The sequence below is a fragment of the Nanorana parkeri genome, unplaced genomic scaffold, assembly GCF_000935625.1.
Source record: "Nanorana parkeri isolate BGI_ZX_2015 unplaced genomic scaffold, ASM93562v1 scaffold220, whole genome shotgun sequence".
NCBI lineage: Eukaryota > Metazoa > Chordata > Amphibia > Anura > Dicroglossidae > Nanorana > Nanorana parkeri.
The window spans coordinates 1,063,471-1,073,437 of record NW_017306488.1 but is presented as its reverse complement, the minus strand read 5'-3'; positions in this window follow the sequence as shown (position 1 = coordinate 1,073,437).

The window sequence follows — 9,967 nt, the reverse complement described above, 5'->3', positions numbered from 1 at the left end:
TCTATCTATCTATCTATCTATCTATCTATCTATCTATCTATCTATCTATCTATCTATTTAGCTAGTTATCTTTCTACCTATCTCTATCCCATCCAATCTATCTCTATCCCGTTCAATCTATCTCTATCCTTTTCAATCTACACTATATCTGTACCATCCAATCTATCTATCTATCTATCTATCTATCTATCTATCTATCTATCTATCTATCTATCTATCGTTAGCTATCTATCTATAGTTATCTTTCTACCTATCTCTATCAGATCTAATTGATCTCTATCCTATGCAATATATATCTGTACCATCCAATCTATCTAATATCTGTATTTGTACCATCATATCTATCTATCTATCTATCTATCTATCTATCTATCTATCTATCTATCTATCTATCTATCTATCAACAATCTATCATCTATCTTATTATACCTATGCATCTATCATCTATCTAGTGATCAATCAGTCTATCATCTATCCAATATATAATCTATCTATTGATTGCTCTGTCATCTAATCTTTCTAATTATCTCTATGTATCATTTATCTTGTGCGTGTATTGATTGATCTATCATCTAATCTATATATGTACTGATTGTTCTATCATCGATCTATTAATCTATATCCGTTTTCAGAACCCTTGTGTTCTAATCGCTGTATCCAACTACATTGTGAAGGGTGAGTGGGGTGACTCGCTCGCCCGGCTTTATAGATGGGGTACAGGTCACACACCCCTGGAATAATGGATCCGATCCCCCGTACATGGCCGGGGTTCCGGGGGGTTTGTGATCCTATTAGTGTCTGTAGTTTTTTTTCTTCCCTTTAAGATAATAGGATTCCCGGCTCCTTTGTGCTTTGGTGGGGGTTAGGAGAAAGCTGGAGTGGAGGGGGGTCTCGGCAGCTGTAATCAGCTGTGATTAGTGAAGGAGGTAGGGGGATGTTTTAGGAATTCTTCACCTGGCATTGTCATTGTTTCGGGAGCCGCAGGTGTCTCCTGGCGCCAGCCTGTCTGACTGCTGGCCTCCCTCCTCCCTCTCCCCCTCATCTGTCTCCATTTGCATCTCTTCACTCCCTCATTTCCTAGACACAACCCCCATGCCTGAGCTAGGGCGATGTCATCCCCTGTGCACACATGTGCCTCCACTCTCCACATACAATGCATGAAACACATCCTTTACACACACAGCCTATGCAGATGTTTCCTATATGTTATTTAGACAGCTGACCCTTATTGATCTCTGCCTTATACATTTTTTATATACATCAATTTACATTTAAATAATACATAAAAGCTTTTGTTTCTGCTTTCATTACCTTTCTACAACACACAATTATATACAGTATATCCAGATTGAGCAACCACTGGATACACATGAGGGATTAACAAAGACTGGGGCACCCTGAAATATGCTACAGTTTTTATATGCCTGTTCATTAGTATTAATGCGTCCCATGATGGTGGTGATGTCGATGGATCTTGTAGCACTCCTTACTGGAAATCCCAAAAAGTTAAGGGGTGCTCGAAATGACCGCTGATTGCGCCGTCCACACAACTACTTTAAATACAGATGTCATCAGCACACCAGCACGACAAAACTTGAGTCAGTGGTGGTGGAGGTGCAACAGATTTGAGGGCATTTACTCCAGCATGTGATAAAATTGTGGTGCAGCTCTAAGGTAATCTTTCACTGGGGTCATCCTCATTTTCTTGCTTCTCTCCGTTCTACGTTTTTGCACCACGCTGCCCACCCATACACATTTCCCTTTTTTCTCCTTTCTGCGTTGCTGCACCTCGCTGCTAACTCATACATATTCCCCTCTCTTCTCCTTCCTGCGTTGCTGCACCTCGCTGCCCACCCATACACATCCCCCTCTCTTCTGCTTCCTGTGTTGCTGCACCTCACTACCCACCCATACACTTTCCCCTCTCTTCACCTTCCTGCATTGCTGCACCTCATTGTCCACCCATACACTTTCCACTCTCTTCTCCTTTCTGCATTGCTGCGCCTCGCTGCCAACCATACACATCCCCCTCTCTTCTCCTTCCTGTGTTGCTGCACCTCGCTGCCCACCCATACACTCCCCCCTCTTTTCTCCTTCCTGCGTTGCTGCACCTCACTGCCCACCGATACACTTTCCCCTCTCTTCTCCTTCCTGCCTTGCTGCACCTGATTGCCCACCCATACATATCCCCCTCTCTTCTTCTTTCTGCGTTGCTGCACCTTGTTGCCAACCCATATACATCTCCCTCTCTTCTCCTTCCTGCATTGCTGCACCTCGCTGCCAAACCATACACATCTCCCTCTCTTTTCTGTGTTGCTGCACCTCGCTGCCAAACCATACACATCTCCCTCCTATCTCCTTTTTGCATTGCAGCACCTCGCTACCCACCCAAACACTTCCCCCTCTCTTCTCCTTCCTGAGTTGCTGCACCTCGCTGCCCACCCATACACATCCCCCTCTCTTCTCTTTTCTGCATTGCTGCACCTTGCTGCTCACCCATACACATCCCCCTCTCTTCTCCTTCCTGCGTTGCTGAACCTCACTGCCCACCCATTCAATACCCCCTCTCTTCTCCTTCCTTCACTACTGCACCTCACTGCCAACCCATACATATCACTTTTAACATGATGTGGTGTGGCTGGTGCTACACCAAATACTACTTGTCTTATAAATTTGGATAATATGTCTCATGGAAAATGTGGCAATATTTACACCACAGAACTGACACATTACCCTTTTTTAATTTAATTGTCCATTCTTCTAGAAGTCATACTGACTGAAATTTTCGGCAATGACAGCTAATAAGAGCTGGACATAAGTCACATGGCATGCCAACATATTAACAAATCTGTGTAACCAGTTACTGATCAATTCCCCTTCTCCTTAGAATAGTGACCAGCAGCTTCACTGTGCATATGCCACATTAAATGTTGGCCTGAGCAAAGGGGACACTTGTAGGAAGTCTTGGCGTCCCAGGATCTCTGTGACAGCAGACATATAATGTATTGCTTGTTGTTCCTGATGAACGATTTGACAATCTATAGCTGGCTATAGCTAAGTGGATCCAAACACTGAAATCCACAAGAGGGAGACTCTTGGAATCAGCTTTCACCTCGTTACCTTAACACTGGCTGCATTCATGAGATTTGTGTATTCATAAGGTTTACCCATATATCTATATCACATGTTCCATCAGATGGCTATATTGAATGAGTGTGTCAGCAAAAAGAATAGTGAATCTGCCAACATTTTCCAATCTGCACTTACTTTCCTCTAGTCTAGCTTTTTTAGTATTTCTATAGTCATGTCCCCTATATCCATTCTTACAGCCCAACTCCAGAAAAAAAAACCATTGCAGTGTGGCCTTAAGGTCTAGGGGGTACAAGAAGAGGAGATATTATTTACCTTACCTCCCACTCTGGCAGGCTTCGGTGCTTTTCTCTTCTCCCTGGCGCTATGGGCGGTCCCTCGCCATCATCATGTATAATGTAGGGTACATTGTAGGTGGAGGGGAGTGAGTGTGCGACTAAGGCTGGGAGCGCCTTAGGGAGGAGGCTTTGCAGGAACGGTCATGTGGATTCAGGAAGCGTGCGGGAGCAAGGAATAAAGCAAGTATTACTCCTTATCCCCATGCTTCTAGCCTTACTGACAAGTTAGTCCCTTTGCAGCATGAGGGGACCCCACTGCAAGTGTTTTTCCTGTCTGGTGCCCAGAGATAGGCTTTAAAGGGTGATTAAAGATGAACCCTAAAACCTGAACTGTGAACCCAGAAGGGGTCCCTCCAAAACACAGAAGGAACCTCCTTACCTGCCACCCAATCAGCTGCTGGTGGGGAATCCCCGGCCTGCAACTTGAGTTAGGCAAAGGGGCGGGATGCAGTAACATACTTGACCTTATGTGGCTACATGCCTATATTTGGTAAATTACAGTTACCTAATACGGCTATGTGGCCATATTGGGTAAATGATATCAGCATAAGCATCCCGCCCCTTTGTTTACATACAGTTGTGGGGCATGGGAATTTCGGTACTAGGGATGCAGCGATACTGATACTAGTATCAGTATCCATGCCGATACCGAGTTTTTGGGTGAGTACTGATGCCTATCTTGATACCCGAACTACCGGTATCAGGAAGGCGGGCGGCGAGTCATTACATGCTGCCCGGCTTTCTGACTGGCCAGGAAGCTGGCTCCATGCTCCCTTGTTACCAGGGAGCATGGAGACAGCTTATGATTCGGCAGGAGAAATAAAAAAATATGATGGTTCTATGCATGTACTCCTTCACCATCAGAGCTTTGGTGTGCACAGGCTGCCTAGAACAGTCCATACCAAAGAAAATTAGGCTACAAAGCCTCAGGAAGCGAGCAGCAGCTATATGTGTCTGTGGCCCATATGTTCATACACCTTGGCCTGGATTACTTGGGTACAGTTTGCATATTTGGATGAGTGATGGCAGTGTGCACAGATGGAGCATTAGCTGACCACATTCATCAGCCATCTGATATATTATTGGTTAACTTCATAAACACTGACAGTAGCAGATCCAGCTTGTGTGTAAACTGAAAGGCTGTGGTTTTTAAGCTACCAAAATAAAAAAAGTGTAAACTTCTCTCTTTCCTTTACAATGTTTTCCCCATTACCTTGACCACTGGGTTGTTATCAAAATCTTACTTCCATACCCAGAGAATGCAGCATTGTATTGTGTTAGGCGCCGCTCCCTCGCAGCACGCCGCTATCCTTCTTCTGATGTCATTAGGGGGGCGGCTGTTTCTTTCTGGTTCTTTCAGTGGCCCCTGATGACATGGCACAGTGTATGAGCAGTGTGGTAGGGAAATTTCCCAGCACATACACAGTGTAGCAGAGATTGCCCAAAGCCTCCTGAGATGCGTCAGTATCTCAGGAGACTTCAGGAGACTGGGGAGTGGGAGCCATTCTCGTCTAGACCTGAGGGGGCGAGGATCAGCAAAATATTCACACTATTTATTAAGTAAGAGGGTGAAGGTCTACTTTAAGCTAGCCATACAGTGATTGAACTTTGAGCTGCTGGTGGCACTCCTGGCACCCCTCTGTGCAGTCAATGTTTGGGTATTCTGCCAGAAATGGGTGCCCGCTGGCAGAATACAATAGCCCAGCAGGGGAGAGTCCCCCATCCACACTGTTTAGCATGGGTGGGGGAATCCAGAAGTTCTTTACCGTTTAGCCTCTGGGCCTAAACGAGAAAAACCTAGCAGTGTGTCGCCAGCTTAAGAATGCCATCTGTCTCCATTTAGATTTCCCCTTACTTCCTGTTCTGAATTACGCTTGTTAAATAGACAAATGCAAGGAGAAATATCCCAAATGGAGATCCAGACAACTCTAGGAATTTGACAGACGTTCTAAGCCTTCCCCACTGTATCCAAAAGGAAGACAAATAAACTTTTGGCTGTAGTTGGGCTTTTCAATACCTTTTGTCCAATACCTGCTGTTCATAATGTGCAGTGTATGGGGTAGGAACAACTGCAAAAGATTACCTCATTAGAAAGCCATTGATCATATTATCATTTGGTCTTGCTGTATGTTCTTTAAGAGGTGTTGCGACTCCTAGCCTAATTGGGTGAAGAACAAATGTTTTGGCATTTGGAAATGATCTAAAGGACAAACACCATCTAATGAGTATGGGTTAAGGATTAGTGTAGATGGGTATACAAAGAGCACCCAAGAGCCATCAACACCAAGCTCGGTTATTGCAGTTTAATTAATCTAGGGTGAAGCTGGGTATAGATACAACTGAAAATTAAACCATGAGATACATACAGGAAGCACAGCGTATCTACACATGTCGTCCAGACATTGCTGTACTGTGCCAGTCCACCCAGTATCTTTTATCAGTGGTATAGGACCCTTGCTTGTATTGCAGAAGTGCTCTTCTTGACACACATGTATGCCTCTCGCATACAGAAATCATGATATACAATGGTCAGTAACACATTTTGCACATCCACTGATCAGTTTTGAACCTACTTTGGACGTTTGAATGTGATTGGTGACAGAGGAAGCAGAGAGAGTGTAAAGGTGCCCATACACCTTACGATTATCGTACGATAATCGTATGCGATCGACTTTTCGTACGACAATCGTAACGTGTGAATAGAGTGCCCGACCGACAGTACTGTACAATCGTACGACTTTTGACGGTCAAGCATGTTTGAAAACTTTGGTCGATCGTACGATGTTCGCATGGTTGGTGGCGTTTCCGTCCGTCAAAAGTCGTACGATTAACACTGCGCATGCACAAACGAAAATAATTGCGGTCAATTACCGCAAGTCGTCCAGGTGTTTTTTTTTAACTACCGCTGATTGAACCTTTCGATAATCGGGGCAGGGTGGGGCCGTCGTACGAAAATCGTATGACGGTTTGATCATCGGACTAAAAGTTTCGTCCGATAATCGTAAGGTGTATGGGCACCTTTACAGTGGGGAATTTCAAACGAAAGAAATAGAATTTGGAATGCTCGTTTGACTGTCTATTCGTTACTCTGGTCAAATCAACGATCGGTTTCGACCACGGACTTCTAACAGTGAATGTGATTTTCATTCATAAAATCAATTCATTCCAAATTCAAAACGAAAATTAAACGAATGAGAATCGAAAGTTTCCGTTGCCAGTGTTTTTCGGACGGATATTCATGCAAAAATCTAACCGTGTATAACATAGCGCAGGCTTTAGAATGTACACTATGCAGTAACCCTGTGAGGTTATGGATTCTGGTTCCTGTGATATTCAGATAACTTAGATAAAGGCAAACTGAGTGGACTTGCTGATTTTAGCACAGATGCAGTGTTTGCTGGATATCACCAGCAGATTAGTAATTGCTTACACTTGCATCACTTTTTTTGTGGCTGCACCTGTGTACACAGTAACTGTGTTGCTAGAGGCTACAATAAAACCTGATATCAGCAACAGTTTAGCTTCACTTCAGCTGTAGCATATATATAATCTTGCTGTTGGATCACAAGCAATCTACCCAAGCTCTAAAATTGCCAATAGCTATGACATGACTCTTAATCTGGCTTTTTAATGTAATCTGAGAGTTCCAATTCATAGTGGAAGCTGGGATAGAAGACATTGTGAGAATCGCAGACCCTATTTGTATGTGCGATTGGACTGTGATGTCCATGGCTAGTCTAACTCTAAAGCTAGCCATGGATATGAGGAGACAGTAACCAGCAAAGGTTGGCTTCAGACATTACAGGTCAGTGGCATATGAATGCACAATCTAACTGCCCTTTAATGTGTATTTAAAACCCCCCAAAACATTGCATTTTACCAGTCCTTAGATGTGGTGGGTGCATTTGTTTTATGTTTTTCAGGCTTTTTTCCTTCATTTTCCTCTGGTGATCTAGCCAGTAACACATTTCCTGTCCTTTGGGGACAGTGCTTACTCAGCAGAAAATGTACTTAGCCTGAAAAAAAAAGTCTAAAGGTGCCCATACACTGCTCGATTCTGGTACGAGAATCGGGCGAAATCCCGCGATCGTACGAGAATCGAGCAGTGTGAACTAAGACGTGCGACCGTTTCTACTGTACGGTCGCACGTCTTTTGTCGAGCCAACATGTTCGAAAACCCGCCGAGAATCGTACGATTCTCGGCGGGTTTCTAGCCTGCTTGCCCGATAGCTGCGGAACGGGGCGGGGGGCGGCCGCGCACACTGCCCGTTCTGCATTGCCGTCATCGGAAGCCCGCCACCCATCGGGGCGGGCTTTCAATGATCGCAAGTACGATCTGCCCGTCCAAGGTGGGCAGATCATACGGGCTTTCAAGAAGCATACGACCATCGTAAGACAAAAGTCTTGCGATGTTCGTAAGGTGTATGGGCAAGGACTGGTAATCTGCAATATATTATATTTTTGTTCTGAGGTTTAGATGTCCTCTAAGATTGTCCATTTGCTAGGGCCTGTATAAGGATGTATGCTTGGCTCAACTGAATGTTATGTTATGCTATAAAGTCAACGGGTGGGCTAGTGCCAGACAACTTTAGCCTGCTTCCTTTAAGAGCCCGTTCACACAAGATGCAGTGAGTTCCGGCTCGATTCTGGCCGGAACGCACTGCCTCGCATTGCTGCCGGCTCACTTTTTTGTGGGGCAGGAGGGGGTGTATTTTAATTGCACCGGACTGCAGGCATAATGTGCCCTGCGATCCCATGTGGCTGATCGCATTGCGGCCGGAGGGTGTGGCTACGGGAACATTGAATTCAATGGCCGCCACACCCCCTCCTGCCCTACATAAAAGTGAGCCGGCCGCAATGCGAGGCAGTGCGTTCTGGCCAGAATCGGGCCGAAACGCACTGCATCTGGTGGGAACGGGCCCTAAGATCTGTCGGTCAGAGGAGTCAGGAAGCATCTTCTGCTGCCCGTAGACATGAGCTTGATGCAGGATTTACCTATCATTATTATATTTTTCTTATACAGGATTTATATAGCGCCAACAGTTTGCTCAGCGCTTTACAATGTTTCAGTGTAAAGGTGTCCATACACTGCACGATTCTCATACGAGAATGGCGGGAAATCCCGCGATCGTACGAGAATCGTGCAGTGTATGGAAGGCGTGCGACCGTTTGTATATCGAGCATGTTGGAAAACCAGCCGAGAATCGTACGATTTTCGGCTGGTTTTTAACATGATCGCGAGATGACTGCCGAACGGGCCAGTGTGCGCACGCGCACACAGCCCATTCAGAATTGCAGTCATCGGAAGCCCACCCCTCAGGGGGGCGGGCTTGCGGTGATCGAAAGTACGATCTGCCTGTCCAAGATGGGCAGATCGTACGTTTTTTTAAGTACTTTACAACCCTCGCAAGACAAAAGTCTTGCGAGGGTTGTAAAGTGTATGGCCACCTTAAGGAAGAAATTACAGTTACAAAACAAATCGAGACAAGATGGTAAAGAGGGCCCTGCCCCTGAGAGTTTACAATCTAAAATGATAACCTATTATTTTCTATCTATGCTTATGCCAGCCATACATGGCACAACTTTCCCGCTGAAGCAACCAAATTTCAAGCCATGAGTGGCTTTGTTGTCAGCACCCAGCTCCACAAATGTCAATTCTAAAACTAAAAGGAGTGGAGAAGGATGTAAAACAGTGACTGCATCTTATCATCCGCAGTGTTGTGATGTGGTGATTTCTGTCACAAAACGCTGCACAGCCCCAATGGATTTGGTGTGAACAGGCTTTATGGGGCGAAGACTATCAAGGTGTCCTAGTAAATATTCCTCATGATGGTATGGTGGTACCATCCACCAAATCATGACAGCACCCTGTATAAACTGTAGCCAAGTCTTGATACAGTACATCTTCTGAGCAATAAAAACAACACCCCTTCCCTACTCTACTCAGACCTGCCTGGACTTTAACTTGCCATTTTATTTCAATTGCACATCTATGATGTAATGTACTACACATTTTGTACATTTATTCGACCCCCCCCAAAAAAAAAAATTATATTTCTATCTCTATCCTTCCATCTTAATAATAAACACAGATGGTACATACAATGAAGTGTATAGGACAGACAGAAAGAAAGGCTTGCCATTGTGACAAAACAAGAGGACAAGGAGCAAAGTAGAGTGTATCTGCAGAGTAAATCATCCAATCTGTAGAACAAAGCATGTATAACAAAAGTCCCAGGTGCAGATCCTGAGCAATAGGACCACATAGGGGTGTAAAATTAACAGGTGCTTAGGAAGTCATTTGTATATGAGCAAAGTAATACAATGCATTCTGCATGTCCTAGATAGACACAGGATGCTCTGGCCTATGTACCAAGCCTATTCTGAATGTGTCAGAATAGTTCACCTCTAACGTATATTCAAGACTACTTGGTTTGTAACAGACACAAGGGTTGCTTGAGGGAAACATTTTGTTTAATATTGTGGTACCAAGTGACCCCAGACCAGAAAGTCTAATTGTGTTTTAATTGTGGTTTTAT